The sequence below is a fragment of the Cricetulus griseus genome, chromosome 3 (genome assembly GCF_003668045.3).
Source record: "Cricetulus griseus strain 17A/GY chromosome 3, alternate assembly CriGri-PICRH-1.0, whole genome shotgun sequence".
NCBI classification, from domain to species: Eukaryota; Metazoa; Chordata; class Mammalia; order Rodentia; family Cricetidae; genus Cricetulus; species Cricetulus griseus.
Genome location: NC_048596.1, coordinates 55,687,359 through 55,706,580, shown reverse-complemented (window position 1 = coordinate 55,706,580; position 19,222 = coordinate 55,687,359). Strand labels below are relative to the sequence as shown.

General features: G+C 41.2%; 1 protein-coding gene across 14 annotated transcripts in view; it reads right to left on the bottom strand.

Annotated features, from left to right (window-relative positions):
* Positions 1-19,222, bottom strand: part of Ppp6r3 (protein phosphatase 6 regulatory subunit 3) — a 115,355-nt gene that overhangs the window by 74,437 nt on the left and 21,696 nt on the right. For 13 of the 14 annotated variants that reach the window (XM_027408775.2, XM_027408777.2, XM_027408779.2 and 10 more), the window contains exon 2: positions 12,522-12,671. The gene's annotated coding sequence lies outside the window, so the exon portion shown is untranslated. Of the gene's footprint in view, positions 1-4,283; positions 4,412-12,521; positions 12,672-19,222 lie in introns of those variants that run through there. The other variant, XM_027408773.2, reaches the window with a different exon arrangement.

Here is a 19,222-nt window from a genome sequence, read left to right as displayed (position 1 = left end):
CAGTGAATTTTCTTTATTGTGAATGCCACTAACTCAATACCAATACCTAGCCACAGTAAACTCTCATAGCAAACACAACCTGTTTCTCTGTGTAGTCCAGCAGCAAGCTAACAGGATACAATGGGCACTGGAAAACAGTGGCCCCTGGGTTGGTGCTCTTTGAAGTTTAAAAAAAAAAAAAAAAAGCTAGATACAAAATAACAATTATGGGATGGGAGGGGTGGCACATGCCTTTAATTCCAGCACTGGGATCTCTATGAGTTCTAGGCCAGCCTGGTCTACAGAGTGAGTTACAGGACAGCCAAGGCTACACAGAGAAACCCTGTCTGGAAAACAAACAAACAAATAAATACAAAGTTCAACTGTCCTTCCTCAGGTAAAATGTAGTCTTAAAAAAGAGAAAATATTGCCTATTTGGGCTGGAGAGATGGTTCAGAGGTTGACAGCACTGACTGCTCTTCCAGAGAAACTGGGTTCAAATCCACATGGCAGCTCACAACTGTCTATATAACTCCCAGATCTTACACCCTCACACAGACATACAGGTAGGCAAAAAAGCCAATACACATAGAATAAAAATAAATATATATATTTTTAAATAGAACTATTCTAGCTGGTTATGGTGGGTAAATGCCTTTAATTCCAGCATTTGGGAAAAAAGTGGGGAGAGTTCTGTGAATTTGAGGTCTGCCTGATCTACAGAACAAATTCCCAGCTGGTCAGAGACCTCGCCTCCCAAAAAATTAGGAAAAAATTAAAATGTAACTATTCCAGTTAGGCATGGGAGCTTGAGACTATAATCTCACCACTTAGGAAGATGAGGTTAAAAGAATCTAAGCTCACAAGACTAGCCTGGGCTACATAGCAGAATCTTGTCTTAAAAACTAACAATAAGCTAAGATTTGAAAAAAACAAAACAAAACAAATGAATCAAATTAACAACAATAAAAGCAAAAAAAAATACTGGGGATGGGATAGAGAGAATAGGGTTAGCACAGAGTCTCATAAAGCCCAAAGTGGCCTCAAAATCACTATATTGCTGAAGCTGGCCTTCAACTGATCCTCATGCTTCTGCCTTAAAAATCCTAGGGTTATACATTCGCACCATCATGCCTAAATCTAACAAGTATTTGCAGTACACATAAATATATTTAAAATTCACACTTCAGCCGAGTGACACTTAACTTCTGGATAAGCAGGAATTCAATCTCCCCTGGGAAGCTGGCCAGCAATGTGACAGGTTTGGTGAGAGACCAGGATACCTCCCTTTACCAAGATCCTGGGCTTCTTTTTACAAATTGGACCAAGAAGTTCGAAAATGTTTTTTTCCCATGCAAGTGATAGATATTTTAAGCAAGCAGGACATCAGGGAATCACCTGACCTCACAGTAGTCATCATCCCACAGTAAATACTGCTGTCTATATACACAAAATAGGGCCAAAGGACCTATCATCTCTGGAATAAACCTATTCACCTCCAAGCGAAGCTTTCAATTACAGATCCATTTGGATTGTTACACTAGTTTGATACTACCAAGTTGGCTCTGGAAGGCAATCTCAGACATGAGCCCTTCATTTCAAAGTGTGCCAGCACTGACAGTGTTTGCAAGAAGGATGCTCCTTTGCTTTAGGCAGGTGTGAGAAACTATCTGCAAGAGGTGTGCTAAAAACACTCACTAGTCTGTCTGTAGAACCTATCAAGATCCTGTTCACAGAACACCAGCACATCCAAGGAACTTCAGCATGGTGCAGTTACTTCCATCAAGTAACAATATTACCCTTTGTGCTGTCAAGTTTTATGTCAACCTGATATACAAACCAGATTTATCTGAAAGGAGGGAACTTCAATTGAGAAAATGTCCCCATAAGACCTAGCTGTAAGGCATTTTCTCAGTAATTGATGGGGGGTGGGCGGGAACACACACAACCCATTGTGGGTGATATCCCTGAGATGTGGTCCTAGAGTCCATAAGCAGGCTGGTAAGCAGGATCCCTCAAACCCTCAGCATCAGTTCCTGACTCCAGGTTCCTGCCCTGGTTTCCTCTGATGATAAGCAGCGATATGAGATATAAGGCAAATAAAACAAACCCTTTCCTCCTTGTTTTTTGGTCATGGTGTTTTGTCACAGCAGCAGTATTTCTAACTAGAACACCTTTGGAACCTCTTCAGTGCAAGCAAGTATCTATCCATAGAGCCCTGGATTCTATTGCCAGCTGCAGGGCTTCTGGGGTTTGCAGTCCTGAGACCTCATCTCAGCACTTTAAGCAGCTCACTATATTAACTGATTGGGGGTGGGGTGGGGTTGAAGCAGCTGCAACCTACTGCAAACAGAAGCTACTATTCGGTATCATGCCAAAATGACACCTGGGAGTTTAGAGCAGTGTTCCTCAAGCTTTCATGGGCAAGGAGTCACCTGGGAATCTTGTTAAAATGCATCCTGATTCCTGATTCGGGAGAGAACTGCTGAGCCTGAGACTCTGCATTATCTATCTGATGCCATGAACGTAAGCTAGTGCTAATCAATTGTTATTCAACAGAACAACTAAGGATCAATTTAGCCTATATGTCCAAAAACTGTAGTAAACATGTTTGATTATATAACCATGAAAAGTATATTAACAAAAACATGGGACTGTGTTCTCAGTCCCAAAAGGGCACAGGAACAACATGCCATATGACTTCCTAAACAATGACACCAAATGCTGAAAAGATATAATACCAGAAGCTACTGGTTTCTCTGAAAAGAGAAACTGATGATGGTTGCCCTAGAATGAACTGTGCACTGCAGGAATAACAAGAACTGTAACAGCATAAAATTCACAACCACATCATCATTCAAAGAGCTCTGTTTCAACCAAGCACTCCTCTCTGCAGAAAGAAGTGGGTTCAGTCCATGCCCTGTGTGACAGCTATGCCCAAGACTGGCTGGGGACAAGGCAAAACAAAACAAAACAACAACAACAACAAACAAACGCTCAAAGATTCCAAAAACAACTCAAGATGGTTAAGGGATTTCAGACAGCCAACAGTGAAGCATTAAAAGAAGCCCTGAGGCACAAGGTTCTATGAGAATACACAGTGCTGTGGAACCATCTTTGTACACTGTAAATATGCCTTACTCTCATTGGTTAATAAAGAGCTGACTACCTATAGCTAGGCAGGAAAGATTGGGCAGGAGAACCAGACTAGGAGAATTCTGGGAAGAAGGGAGAAATGCAGAGAGGTCACCAGCCAGTCAGAGAGTAAACAAGACATGCTGGAGAGGTAAATGCCACGGACAGCACACAGAAATGGGTTAAGTTAAGTTGTAAGAGCTGGTTAGTAATAAGCCTGAGCTACTGGCAGCCCACTTACAATTAATATAAAGCTTTTGGGAATGCAGAAAGCACAGGAAAACTCTGCCTACAACACAGTAACATGCTAGCCCAGACAAATCAGTATCATTTCAGAACTAGCCCCACACAATTCCAAGTCCAGTGGGAGCACCAAAGCAAAAACACCAGGCCTGCAGTAAACATTGCCAGGACAACTCCCACATCAGTGGTTGTAGTTACCTAAACATGTGGAGCACAACAAACAGTACAGAAATAGGAGCAGCTGCTTCTGTCCAAGTAACACATGGGAAAAGCCTCAGCAAACAAAATGTGTCTGAAACTTTTAATATTATTTAAAGAGTGTTATGAAGGAAATATTTTAAAACACCAATTAAACACACTCTTACATATGTATTCAAAAGCATGGAACACACTGCCCCAATTTCAAACTCATTCCTGTATATACCAAGTCTCCTTTCAACCCTCCCAGGAGGCTCCGAGATTCCAAGGGACACTTACTTAATGCAAACACCATGTGAGCCACATCTAAGTATAAAGTTTTTAGCAGCACATCAGAAAGGTAAGAGAGGGCTGGGGGGACAGGTCAATCAATAAAGTTTGCTTGCTATACAAACATGAAGACCTGAGTTGGATAAACAGAACCCAAGTAAAAGAGCCCAGTTGTACATTCTTATAATCCCAGCACTGAGAGGCCAGGAAAAATGAACCCATAGGGCTTGCCAGCCAGCCAACCTAGCCTAATCCACAAGAATCAGAGCAGCAAGAGATGCTCTTCCAAAACAAGGTGCTACCTGAGGAGTGACACCCAAGTTGTCCTTACTCAACCACACATGCACATACAAAAATTGAGTGAAAAGCCTGTGGAAATTCAATGTATATTTTACACCTATAGCACATAAAATTTGGACTTTTCAATTTGAAGTCCTCAAGAGCCATGTGTCACCTACCCTGCTATGCTATGCAACAATGAGACCTGCCTCATTTAAGACTGTTGCAGCTGCTGGGAGGTGGTGGTGCACACCTTTAATCCTAGCACTCAGGAGGTGGAGACAGGAGGATCTCTCAGTTTTAAGGGTGGCCTGGTCTGCACACACAACACCATGAAATCCTGTCTGAAAAAACAAAAAAAGGTTGTTGCAGTGACTAACCAAAAATCTTCTTGTAGTACTAAAACAGTCCCTACAATCTTTCTACAGCCAAAGTTAGTCATTAACAACTTTTTCCAACATAAAGGCCAACGGAGGCAAGGTAAGCAGGCGCACCTGTAATCCCAGCACTAGAAGGCAGAGACAGTGGATAGGATCAGCAATCTCAGCTACATGATACTAGAGCCACCTCTGCCACTCCAACACAATGATTTGTCTGATTGTTTGTGAGACAGACAGAGTCCGGAGACACAGGCAGGCTAACTTCAAAATCCATAATGTCCTACTTTCTCCTCCTGAGTGCCCAGATTACAGGGAAGTGGCAGAAGGCATTTCTTTGGAGAAAGCAGAACTCGAAGCCTGTTGTTTTTATTGGCTCCAACATGGTCAAAAGCAATCAGATTTGTCATATCCAAGTTATCCCAGAACATTGTTGATAACCCATGTTAAATCCATGAAACATTTTTTCTCCCAAGACAGGGTTTCTCTGTGTATGTAACAGACCTGGCTGTCCTGAAACTAGCCTTGTAGACGAAGCTGGCCTTGAACTCATAGAGATCTACCTGCCTCTGCCTCCCAAGTGCTGGAATTAAAGGCATGTGCCACCACCACCCAGCCCCATGAAACTTTTTAATGCTAATTTGCATTGTATCAATAATACAGGAGTAATACAAATGATGCTGACTGCTTGACAAATACAAGACACAGAGAAAGCCTTAACAGACAAAGGAAGCAAAACCTTCACGATTGCGCCACAGCAAGAATGGTCTGTGGAGGACAGCCTGCCAGTGGACTCCATTGTAAGTAAGCCTCAAAGGAATGGGGCCAAGCATGGTGATACTGGACTATAACCCCACACTCAGGAGGTCAAGGTTCAAGTTCAAGGACAGTCTGGAATACAGATGAGACTCTGCCTCAGGAAGAAGAAAGGGAAGGGAGGAAAAAGGATAGTGAGTATCTAGTAGAGGTGCTCCAGAGGCTTAGGCAACCTCAAAGCAGGAAAGAAGGCTACCAGGACCAGAAGGCAGAAAGGGAAAGAGCAATGCCAGGACACACCTTGAAAGGCTCAGCATGAATGCATAACACGCTCAGGTTTGCAGCAAAAACAGAGAGATCAATAATTTTAACTGAGAAAAACAGACATCTCATCACTGACAGCAGGGACCACACAAAGGACTTTTCTGACTTTCAGAATAGGAATAAACACACCGAGATAAGCAAGTACTCACTTTGCAGAGTATCACTACAGAGAGGGGAGGGAACAAAGCCTGACCTAAAAGGGATCAGTCTAGAGAAGATTCTGCAATGGTTCAACTCTGAAAAATGGAAGTTTCTCCAAAGTACCATGCCTTCTTCACTACCAAAAAATCTCCACCTTGTCAAAATCTAGTTTATGCTTTTTATTCTTCACTGCACTTTGGTAATGAATGACAGACTTACTGCTTACCTGTGGGATTCTTAGCCACCTGGCAAACACAATGCTCAAAAAGCAGATGTTTCCATACAACATGGTCCAAATGTACCACTGCAATGCTGAGAACAATTCATCAAGCAGGAAGTCTCATCATCCAGTTCACTTTTATGCTTAAAATGTCAAAGCCCAAGAGCTGGAGCGATGACTTAGCAGTTAAGAGCATTGGCTGCTCTTCCAGAGGACCTGGGTTCAATTTCCAGCGCTCAAAACTACTTCTAGTTCCAAAGGATATATGCCCTCTTCTGGTCTATGCAATCACTAGGAATACATGGGGTGCACAAACATATATGCAGGAAAATACCCATACATATAAAATAATCTGGGAGTGGGTACCTGAAGAAATGGTTCAGCAGTTAAGAGCACTTGATGCTCTCTAGAGAACTGGGGTTCAATTCCCAGCACACATGGTAGTTCACAACCATTCTTAACTCAAATTCCAGGGGCTCCAATGATGTCTTCTGGCCTCCTGAGGCACCTGGCACACACATATATCCAGGCAAGACACTCACACACAAAATAAAGTAAATCTTTAAAAAAAAAAAAAAAAAGAAAGAAAGAAAGAAAGAAAGAAAGAAAGAAAGAAAGTTTGGCATGTTGAAGCACAGCCAAGAAAAATCCATTTACTTTTTGTTAACTAATTCAAATATTTAAATTACTATAGTTTGTTCCTCTATAAATATGCATGTTGAACTTGAATGAGCATCCCTTCCAAGGGGACCTGTCTAAGAAGCATATCTATTAGGGAATTTTGTCATTTTGATAACATCATAAACTCAGATTGAATGATATTACTGGGCAACACACTCCTATAGAAGAACCACAGTCCTATACATGGTCTGATGGTGTTAGAAGCATCATTAAGCTACCATAACTAGACATAAGAATCTGTTTTACATAATTTCAAAAGCAACAATTAAGTGAATGTGAAGAATGCCCTATCCAAGGGAGAGGAGGCTCTTGGTTTTATTTTAAAGTGAGGCGTGAATGCAAAGTAAAAGGGTAAGTAAGAGCAACGACAAATTAGAAGCCAAGGTTGTCCCAGAAGCTTGTGAGAGAAAAAAGGAATAAAGTCTTAGAAAAATGGCATGGTCTGTCTATTCTGGGGGTAAAGAAATCTGTTCAATGCAGAAAGTGGGTAAACAAAAGCAGGAGAGGAAGAAATGAAGAGCTTCCATCAAAACATTCAAGGCGCTCCAAACCTTTGATCCACCAAGCAGGACTCATGGCATCAACAGATGAGCTAGGCAGGAGAAAGGGTACCATACACCCAGACAACAATAGGCACAGTGGTAACTAGGAGGGCTATTCTCAAATAACACAAGTATGCAGTGGCTCAGTGGGGTAAAAAGCACTTGCTGCCTGCCAAGCCTGAACTGATTCCTAGAACTCACATGCTAGGCAGAGAGCACTAACTGCAGCTACACAGACCCTGTGAGTCTCTGCAAGGGTAGTTTCCGTTCTTCACAGGATCGCCACATTGTCTTATCAAAGTAATTGTGATGTAAACTGTACCATGGTAATTTTAGTGAAACATAAAGGCACAAAGAATAGGAAATGACACACAACAACTGAAAACAGAGAACATCTGGCAAGTCTAGTATCCAAATAAACTGGTTTTAGTATAACATGCTCATTTATTTTTCTTTTCTTATGGGGAGGTGGGGGGAATGGGAACTGAACCTAGGATCTCTGGCATGCTAGGCAAGCCCTACTCCTTAAAAATCTATCTTCATTTACATGCATCATGTGCCTGAAGTCCCCGTGGAGGCCAGAAAAGGTTGCTGGATCACCTTGAAGTTACAGTGAAAGGTGGTAGGGAGCAGCCCAAAGTGAGACCTTGGAAGTACCCTGGGTCATCTGCAAACTCAGCAAGGGTTCTTAACTGCTCAACTACCTCTTCAGCCCATAGTTCTAATTTTTAAAAATTCACCATGTGGCCAAGGTTTGGCTCAAACTTGAAATCCACAGTGCCCGGCTAATAGGTATGCACTGTCACAACCAAATTATACTACCTTGATGGTGAACACAAAACATAAAATGGTATTTTCCATAATTAATCAAATAGAGCTGTCTTTAGAAATCTACCTGCACAGGCCAACACAAACACTGGTGTGACAAACTCTCTTGAATATTCATGAAATCCCACAGCTGCAAAGATAGTCGAAATCTGTCTAGTGAAGAGAAACCCACAGAAACAACACAAGACAAGAAAATAAAATGACACCGGCCTCCTATAGTAAAGAACACTTCAGAAAGAGAAGTTCTGCAGAGTCCCACACTTTCTCAAGCAGCCCTTCAAACTGTGCTTCACAAAGCAAGGCAAACCATAGTACACCAGAAGTCAAGATGCCTTGCAGAAGTAAGGCACAGCAGCTATGGAAAAGGTCAAGAAGAAAACATCCAGGAGGACAAGACGCATAGAGTGCCAGACAGGATATATCCCAATGAGAAGGGCAGACAAATTGCTAGATGTATCTGACTATGATGAAATATTCTGCAAATAGGTCAGAGCTTTAAGAAGTAATTAACCAAAGTATACCTATATTTAATACTGATTTCAGTTAAAAAGGTGTGTTTTAACTGTTAGAAGACGAAGGGGGAAGGAGTTATGCATGCAACAGATCCAACCCCTCTTCACAGCCAAAGCAGAATAGACTAGAAATATACACAGAGGCACTTAAGATACTGGAGGTGAACAGAGCCAACTAAGCAGGTCCAAGTCTATGGGGAATGAGAAAAGTGAAAATAAGACTGTTACTGTTTTTGTTACAAATCCAACACTCTTTGAGGTTTTTGGCCTTTCTAAGAATAGTCTTTGTGAAACAGCCACAGGCAAAAATTTCCAATCAGCTAAGATAACCTAAAACAGAATCTGCTGTGACATGCTACAACTCAACATGGTACAGTTATAGCAACAGCTTAAAAAAAACAAAATATGGCTGGGAGACGGTGGTGCACGCCTTTGATCCCAGCACTCAGGAAGGCAGAGGCAGGAGGATCTGTGAGTTCGAGGCCAGTCTGGTCTACAGAGCTAGTTCCAAGACAGCCAGGGCTACACAAAGAAAGCCTGTCTCCCAAAAACAAAACAAACAAAAAACCTGACAAAATGATACATGAGACCTAGAAGAGGTTTAGCAGAACAAATTTATCAAACTTCTAAAACTGTAAGTTAATTCAAACTATGGCCATTCTCCTACTATTCATCAGCAGGCACTGGGCAATGTTTAAGCTGTCACACCATGATATCAGGTGTTTTCACAGTGAGATACCTCTTGAATGCACTTCCTTGTAGGCATATGTCATTAGTTCACGAGTTGTTCTGCCACAAAGCAAATTAATGACTTACTGGAGGTAAGGTTTTATTTTGAATTTTAAGCTCGGGGCAAGACTGAATTTTTGTTCTTGTGCAATTACTGAACAATAAATGGCTATGGAGATTATGACAGCTGCTGGTGTCATGGTGATGGGTTTCCTGCTGTATTCAAACCACAATTGCAAAGAAAATGACCCGGGCACCTGGTACTCCAAAGTCATTCACACAGCTACTTTGATCACAGGGAAAGTTAAGCTGTTTTAGACACTTCCTGTGATGTCATAAACTACATGAGAAATGTGTTAGCCACATAAAAACAAAATAGATTAATTTTCTAAGCTCAAATCACAGTGAAGTAGTGTTTTTAGATCCCAACACAAGGGCAAAGGAAACTTTCACTTTTGAAAAGCCATCTAACTGTAAGGTGAGAAGCTTTCACTTTAGCCTTCAGTTGGGAATTTACAATGTAACAACTTGACAGCATCAAACGATCTAACAAAACTCAACACACACCACCCAAATCCTTAGCACACTCAACTCAAGTCAGCTGCAGCAGCATTTGTCCATATAAAAGGACACTCTGAGGCCAAGAGATGCTGAGGGCACTTACCAACCTAACAGCCTGAGTTCTATCGCCAGGACCCATATGGTGGAAGGACAGAAAATAGCTTCCCCAATCTGTTCTATTATCCCTGACAATACATCATGTACATATGCACACACACGTACACACAGATAATTTCAAAGATGAAATCTGTAATGTTGTCACTGATCAACATTAATGGGAGAGATATAAATCTGATTTGAGATAGCTGAGAGGGCACTTCTGACTTTGAGAACTATTAGATGATGTATTAACCCCTAGAAAAAGAATCAGTCTCCTCCACAGACAAACATGTATCAGAAAAAAACAAAAAAAAAACTGTTACATTTTGAATCTCATCAATGGAAGTCTAAAAATGTACCCCTTTTGTCATAAGGATCTTCCTAACATTCTTCTTGGTATTTCTGGTTTTGTCTGCAAAACCAAAACTATTTTCTAACTGGCCTGTTATAATGGAAGTTTACTCTACCTAACCCGGAATAGTTGCTTTCTAGGAATCCTCTTTAGCCACGTGCCAATGACTCCACTAGAAACATCTAATTTTTCTTATGCTTCCTCATCCTGATATAGAACAGCAGTCTGGTGAGCAGAAATGATAAAGAAAAGACTAACCAAAGAAAAGAACATTCTAAAGCCGGGCGTTGGTGGTGCACGCCTTTAATCCCAGCACTCGGGAGGCAGAGGCAGGCGGATCTCTGTGAGTTCGAGGCCAGCCTGGTCTCTAGAGTGCCAGGACAGGCTCCAAAGCCACACAGAGAAACCCTGTCTCAGGAAAAAAAAAAAAAAAGAAAAGAACATTCTATATTGCCAAAGCTAAGGACCCTCTGCCAACAAAGAAAAACAGAAGACAATGAAAAAAACTATAAAAAAAAAATCTCTTCAGAAACACCTCTGAAATATTAGAGCCTACTACAAAACATTAATGAATTTTATTAGTCAAAAAGTACTAACTAGGGGCTGAAGAGATGGCTCGGTGATTAAGAGTACTGTCTGCTCTTCCAGAGAATCCAGGTTCAGTTCCCAGAACACAAGCCTCTGTAACTACAGTTCCAGGGGATCCAATGCCCTCTTTTGACTTTCTACAGCACCATGCATACATACAGTTCACAGATACACATGCTTGCAAAAATTGCATATTTTAAAATAATTTTTTAAAAAGTACAAACCACATAAGACAGTATTTACAACTCCTTGCTCAGAAAATACTTAAAATCCAGCTCAAAAAAACAAACATTATTACACTAATGTAATTAAATACTCTATAAGAATTCACAAAGCAGTGAGCAGAGTCCCAGCACATGGGAGACTGAAGCAGGATGACAGCTATGAGTTTGAGACCAGCACCACATTGTCTAAAAAAAACAAAAACAAAAACAAAAACCCAAAAAAGAAAGGAAAAGCAGATTAAGTAAATGGAGAGAGATGCTGGGCGTTGGTGGCGCACACCTTTAATCCCAGCAGAGGTAGATGGATCTCTTTGAGTTTGAGACCAGCCTGGTCTATAGTTTCCTGGACAGCCTCCAAAGCCACAGAGAAACCCTGTCTCGAAAAACAAAAACAAAACAAAGAGAGGAGAGAGGCTAAAAGAATCCATGGAGGAAGTGCCCACACAGAAATCACAGGACAGTGACATATGAACACAGTTGGGAGAAAACCACAGAGTGATATATGGCAGAGAATGAATGTTGCTATGGAAGTGCAGGGGCCACCTCCTTCTTGGGGGAAGAGGGGCGCAGATTGGCAGGTCATAGGCAAAGCATCATTCGGTATGCCTGGGATCAAACAGCTGGTAATCAGAATCAAAGGGCATTACAGCTCCACAGCTGTAATAGAAATGAATGGGGGCAATATAGTACCAAGAGTCAAAAGGCCTTAGGAGACAATGCCAATCAGAAGACACAAAAGAACGCCAAAGAGTAGTCAGTCCTGGAGTCAGCAGAAAATCAGAAATGTAGATGAGCACGTTAGTCTCACTGAGACACAATGGTCTCCTGTGGAATTTCCTATTAAATGCCAACTGAGCCAAAGTCATATTATATGCAAAGTCAATCTTGACCTTCAATCAAAAGTTCTAGTAAAGAGTTGTGGTGAGGGGGCTGGAGAAATGGCTCAGAGGTTAAGAGCACTGGCTGTTCTTCCAAAGGACCCAGGTTCAATTCCCAGCACCCATGAGGCAACTCACAACTGTCTGTAACTCTAGTTCCAGGGGATCTGACACCCTCATGCAGACATACAGGCAAAACCCCAATGCACATAAATCTTTGAGGGGGAAAAAAAAAAGTTGTCTAGCTAGAAGCCACTGGTACAAAATACACCCCCACCCCCACCCAAGTCAGGCAGTGTGGGCCTAAGGTCTCATATTCTTCCTCTGAATACCATTCCAGCTTGCAAGGCCTGGATGTTCCTTGGTGGCCAGGTCAATCCCCACTGGGAACAGGGAACTCATTGAGTTCTGCAGATTTCTAGATAAACCACAGCCAGCTAGCTGCTGTTTAACTTCCAAAAGACACCATGGTACTGCACAGTCTCTAATATAGATGGCTGCCCAGGCCTGCTTCACCAGCTCTACTGTCAAAAGAAAACATATAACTGCTTTCTCATGTACAAGAATTCCAGGAAGGAAACACCAGGTGATCTTAACAGTCTTACCTTTCAAACCAAGGTTTAAAACTAAAAGAAATGTTTTCTTCTCTGTGGCTCCTTGCCCATTACAGGTTATCCTGGTGACAGCTATCTTCCAGATTACCGCATTAGCAGAATAGCAGGAATAACAGGATATTGTATGAAACAGAAGTGTTCCTGTAAAAACAAAAACAAAACAGAGAATCACACGTGTTGTGTTTTGATCTGATGATAGCTGCCATTGGGGGTAAAAAAAAAAAAAAAAAAAAAAAAACTGGCTTTGAGTCTTGATTCCCACAAAACTACACCTCAGAGAATTAAAAAAACTCCAGTGTTTATTCCACACTAAAGGATAACCTGGAAATAAACAGAGATGCCACAACAGCACTGTAAGTGAGTGAAGAACCATGTCCTTACTATCTATGCACCGGCATTCTCATTTACAGAAGGATGACTACGAAAGCACTGCACTTAAAAGATATTAAGCGGGGCTAGAGAGATGGCTCCGAGGTTAAGAGCACTGACTGCTCTTCCAGAGGTTCTGAGTTCAATTCCCAGCAACCACATGATGGCTCACAACCATCTGTAATGAGATCTTGTGCCCTCTTCTGGCCTGCAAGAATACATGCAGACAGAACACTGTATACTAAATAAATAAAATCATTAAAAAAAAAAAAAAGAAAGAAAGATACTAAGCAAAGGGCTGGGAAGATGGCTCAGCAGTTTAGAGCACTGGCTGCTCTTCCAGAGGACTCAGGTTCAATCCCCAATACCCACACAGAGTGACATAAAAGTGTAACTCCAATTATAGGGGATCTGCTGACCTCTTTTGGCCTTTTCAGACACCACACACATGGTGCATACATACTGAAAAAATACTCATACACATAAAATCGTGTGTGTGTATGTGTCTGTGTATGTAAATGACACTAAGCACAAGTTAGAAGAGTCTCTTTCACATACCCTTGGTAATGTTTAAATGAGAAACCATCAGGATTCTGTGTAGAGCATTATCACCGATTTGTCTGTCAAGCCAGTCTCTAATGTCAACTAACCAAACTGTACAAAAAATGAACATCAACTATACAAAGCACTTGTTACCTAATTCAACCTGGGGACACTAAGCTCTCACAATACAGTCTATATATAAGGCTATTACAAAAAATGTTTTCACCTAATGCCTTGCTTCAGTTAAACTCACACCACATTGTGAGCAATACTTCCTTCTCAAGACAAATGGAAACTATGCTGGATGCATTTAGAAACAAAATGAATTGACAAAAACGTTAACAAACCCAAGTTAAAAAATAAAAATGAAAAGGGCTGGGCGATAGTGACACGAGTCTATAGTCCTAGCACCTGGAAGGCAGAGGCAGGTGCTAGGACTCTGAGTTTGAGGCCAGCCTGGTCTATAGAGCAAGTAGCCAGGACAGGCTCCAAAGCAACACAGATAAAAACCCTGTCTTGGGGGAGGCAGGTGGGGGACATAATGCTAAAAACAAAGCATTTCACCATTTAAGTGCTTTTTGAACACACACTCAGAAAAGTATTACTGATCATTTATTTCCCATAAGTCACTATGCACTGCTAGAGTCCTCAGGCCAAACTTAACATGGTAATATAAAAGTTACATTACTGCTGGAGGTGTAGCTCAGTACAATGATTGCCTAGCACATATGAGTACCCTAGGTTCAATCTCTAGCACTATGCGTATGTACATGTACATACACTGACAAAAATTGGTATTAAATTTGTGAAGTTCCAGGACCATCAAGGTAATCTGCAATCAATTCTAAATACTACCAATAGCCACCTATTCTGCCCACTTGCAAGCAAAATACCAGATTCTACATAATAACAACACAGTGCTTGTCGTCCTATTTAACTACAAAAAGCAAACACTGTTGTCAGTTGGGTTTACCACTGCGAATCCAGACTGAGCTAAACTGTCTAAGGATGCTGGGGCATCATCTACCCTTTAGAGAAAGAACTTTTGTTCAGGGTCCTATGGATTTTCACTTGGACTGTGTCTTTGTTTCATTTTCTGTTGTTGTGATTTAAAAAATACAAAACCCTGAACAAAAGTAACTCAAGGGAGAAAGGGCTTACTACAGCATACAGTTAAAGAGTACAGTCCAACATTTTGAGTCAAGACAACAGGAGCATGAATCAGCTGGTCACATGGGATCCACAATCAGGAAGCAGAGAGTGATGAACGTTGTTGCCACCGCTTCGGCTGCTCAAATCCCTCCCTCCACTTACACAGTCCAGGACCCCAACCAGGGAGTAGTCCACCCATGGAGGCCTGGTCTTCCCACCTCAAAATAATACCCATAGGTATGGACAGAGGCCTATTTCCCAGGTGACTCTAGATTCTGTCAAGATGAGTTAACATAGACCATCACAAACTGATTAAGGGAAACTCTGGATGTGTGTTTAATACCAAGAAAATATGCATATTTAAAAATGTTAGAATAGTAAGATATAAGATCCAGAAAAACAGAACTGTGTGCCAGCACAATACAGTACTGAGACTGTTGCTCAAAGAGGAACAATAGATATGCACTGAAAATAGATCTACAAAATAACAGTAAAAGAATGCTTTGGGGGCTGGAGAGATGGCTCAGCGGTTAAGAGCACTGACTTTTTCCAGAGGTCCTGAGTTCAATTCCCAGCAACTACATGTTGGCTTACAACCACCTTGAATGAGATCTAGTGCCCTCTGCTGGCATGCAGGCAGAAGACTGTATACGTAATAAATAAATAAAATCTTTAAAAAAAAAAAAAAAAAAAAAGAATGCTTTTGTTTTTGTTCATGTCTACTCCCCAAAGCACAATCTACAAGCAAAAACAGGAGTGCTAGAAAGAAACAGAATATTGGGCAAATGATATTATGCTTAGATCTGAAATCTTACTCACTCCTTCCATACTAGCAGATGCCCATGAGCTCTAAAAGACAGCTCTTTGAACTGGGACAGCCTACCTCAGCCACACTGAAAATTAAAAGGTACAGAACCAATGCAAGGATAAAGAAGGTCACATCCCACCCCAGCCAGGATCCCTTCTTTGGTTCTTTTCCTGGCCAGCAAGCAAGACCTTTACTCTTCAGACTAAAAAGTGAAACTATCTTATAAATGAAGTGAATGACCTTGATGGGAGGGGCTGACACAACTTGAAATTTTAGTGATCTGCTATAATACCCAAGCCAATAAGCCCTGCCTAACAATGAGCTGTCCATCAGCCACTCTCATCTGTTAACCTTAAAAGTTCAGGGTTTGGTACCCCAGGGGTGGGATCCTCAATGGTTAAGAACCCAAGTTTGGATCCCAATATCCATGTAAATTTAATAGCTCTCAATTGCTTCTAACTCTAGCTCCAGAGGATCTGACAACTACTTCTGTCCTCTAAGGGCACTTATACTCATGTGCACATACCTAAATACTCCCACACACATATGTAAGCAAAAGCAAAATAAAATGTTTAGTAATATAAGAAGTTCCATTTAAGCAGTTCAAGAAACTTTGAAACAACTGAATTAGCTCCCTATGCGTATGCTGCTGAAGATGAAACCCAGGTCTCAAGTATTTCACACACAAGTTCTACCAGAGAGGACCTTCCAGACTCTCCTTAACTCTTTCAGAAACTGTTTGCTGACTTTATTCTCTTGCACAACACTGAACACACCTAGGTGAGGACTGCTGAACCATAGCTGCTCTATACCACACCTCAATGGCAATGCTTCAAATCAGGGTCACACAACTGAAACCAGGTCTCCTTTATTTCCCATTACCTAAATATATTTTTAAATTTTGTTTTTAGCATTTCTGTCTTTCTTTTCACTTTTAAATGCTGGATGTAGATTCTGGCAGTAATGATAACTAGATGAGGTCATCTTGTCCCAATACGGATTATGATCTTAATCAGTTAAAATGATAATAACAGACTTTTTCAATGTAAAGTAACCATTATCTTTGGTGACTCATCAGTAAGTGATCTGCAAGAAGGCATATATAGATGATGTTCTAAGAACATTCACTTGAGAGTTTTACTACTCACTGGAAAGTGATACTATGATCCTTACATGTATTTTTACTTGAGACAGTGAGTGGCTCACATAATTCAGGCTGATCTCAAACTCACTATATAGCAGAGGATGATGGTCTTCCCACTTCAGGTGTGCTTCCCAGGTGTTACACTACAACACTCAGCTTCCTTTCTGCATTGATTAGCTAGCTGACTTTCTAACTTCAGTAAGGTATGTTCCTGTCTCCCCACTCACTCTTTCCCAAATCCATTATTAGTATGAACTCATAGACTCTTATTAGCACCATCCTCGAAATGTCCCAGATTTGGCCAAGTGAGCTGTCCTAGGAGCTTTTGTGTGTTTTCTAAGCACTTTAATTCCTATCACAGCATGTTCCTAGTTCATATAATTCCTTTTCTGTCCCAACTTTAGAATATGACATTTCTCTAAGAAGTCCTGATTCTGGTCAATGGAAGACATTTGGAAGTGAAAAGCTAAGAAGTTCACAAATAATAGGTAGTGCCTCTCCCTCTGCTCTTTCAGTGTAGAAGCTAACAAAGAATGGCAGTTCCTAGGATTAACTCTCCATATGTGCATCCCATATTTTTACACATGAGCAAAGCCAAAGATTACCAGACTTCTCCAGAAAGCTTAGCATGAAGACTATCACAGTAAACAGTAAAGTACAAAAGAAAATAGACTGTACAAACATACAACACACATTTAAAAAGTCATTGCTACCTCCAGAAAGATCAAGATGATGTGTCACTAAACACCAAGTGCCACTGAAAAGGTGGGGGAGACCTTCAAAATTTAAAGACTCAGAGCAGAAATTAAAAACTGAATAGAAAGGTTTTAAGATAAAGAGAACAGAAAACAAGGAAAGAAACTAGAGTCCCGAAGGAGACTTGCATGAGAAGCATTACTGAAAGTTCATGAGCCAGCCAGAAAGAGTAGCCTGGGGCTTCCACAAAGAGTCAAAAAGATAAGCTTTGGCTTTCTCAAAGTCACACTAGAAAGCTAAAGAACTGTGAGAAATTGGGTGGAGGAGGAAAGGGAGTGAGCTTAGTGAGAAGCACCTGTTAGTTACCTCTCTATTCAATCCAAAGCAGCAACCCCTCCCCCCAAATACTCACCCCAGACACATTAGGATGGGTACAATTTAAAAAATAAAAAATAAATTGAAATTAAGAGTCTGTGGAGAAATTCAAACCTTCATGCACTGCAGAGAGAAATGGAAAACACTATAGGGACTGTGTAAAACTTTTGGTTCCTCAAAGTAATTAAAAATAGACTCACAAGCCAAGCAGTCAGTGGTGACACACACCTTTAATCCCACCCCATCCCCACCCCCCCTTTCCCACAGGTGGATCTCTGTGAGTTCCAGGACAGCCAAGCTACAGAGAGAAACTCTGTCTCGAAAAACAAAAACAAAACAGACTTACAAAACAAACTACACAAGAAAAGAATTACCAGATGATCCAGCATTGCCACTTCAGGTTTTATACCACAGAATGCCTAAGACAGGGCTGGGGATTTAATTTAGTTAATAGAGTACTTGCCTAGTACTACAATGCCCTTAACTGATCTCTAGTATTGCATAAAAGTGTTGATGCCTTCTTGCAATATCATCACTTAAGAGAAGGGGCAAGAGAACCAGAAGCTGCTGACCATCCTCAGCTATACAGCAAGGCCAGCCTAAGCTTCATGAGTGCCTCTACTTTAAAAAAAAAAAAAGCAGGGGCTGGGAATTGAGCTACCTTTAGTAGCTCAAAACCATCTGTAATTCAGTATTAAAGGATCCAATGCCCTCTTCTGGCCTTCTCAAGCATCAGCCTGTGCATGGTACACAGATGTATAGGCTACAAAAACACCCCACACACATAAAAGAAAAAGGGGGCTCTGAGCCAGTCTCAAGGGTACATCTGTACAGCCAGGTTCACAGCCATATTATTCCCAACAGCTTACATGTGGTCCAACAAAGTGCCCGTCAATAATAGTCAAATACAAAAGATTTTTCAGCTGTAAAAGAAAAGAAAGGGACTGGAGATATGGTTCAGAGGTTAAGAGCGAGAGCACTGGTTGCTCTTCCAGTAGACCCAGGCTCAGTGCCAAGCACCTAAGTGGTGGCTTGCAACTGTCTGTAACTCCAGATTCCCTATCTCATGCCCTCTTGTGGATTCTGTGGGTAACAGGAGTGCACCTGGTGCACAAACATAAACGCGAAAAAAAGCCCACACACATAAAACTAAATCTTTAGTCTCAGCACTTGGCCACAGATAGCCAGCAATGATTATCACACATTATGAATGCACCAATCAATAATATACTTAATAAACAGGCTAAGACAGCCAGCTGTGGAGATGTGAACTCTTTTGAATTTAAGGCCAGCCTGGTCTACATAGTGAGTTCCAGGCCAGCCATGGCTATAGTGACGCCCTATCTTAAAAGAGGGGTGTGGGAGCACTAGATGGTAATTGTTGTTATATGCACTTTACTATTTTTTTAAGGGAAAAAAAAAAGACAATGAAGCAGGGCCTAGAAGCATACCTGTGAATAAAAATGAGAACATGACCACTCCTAAGTATGGTTGAGGATAAGGGTTTCATTGTAAGCTATGAGGGAGAGTTCAGCCAGAGGCATCTGCAACAGTCCAGAATGAGGGGGTGGGGGGGTACATAGAAAAAAGCAAAGTAAATAAATA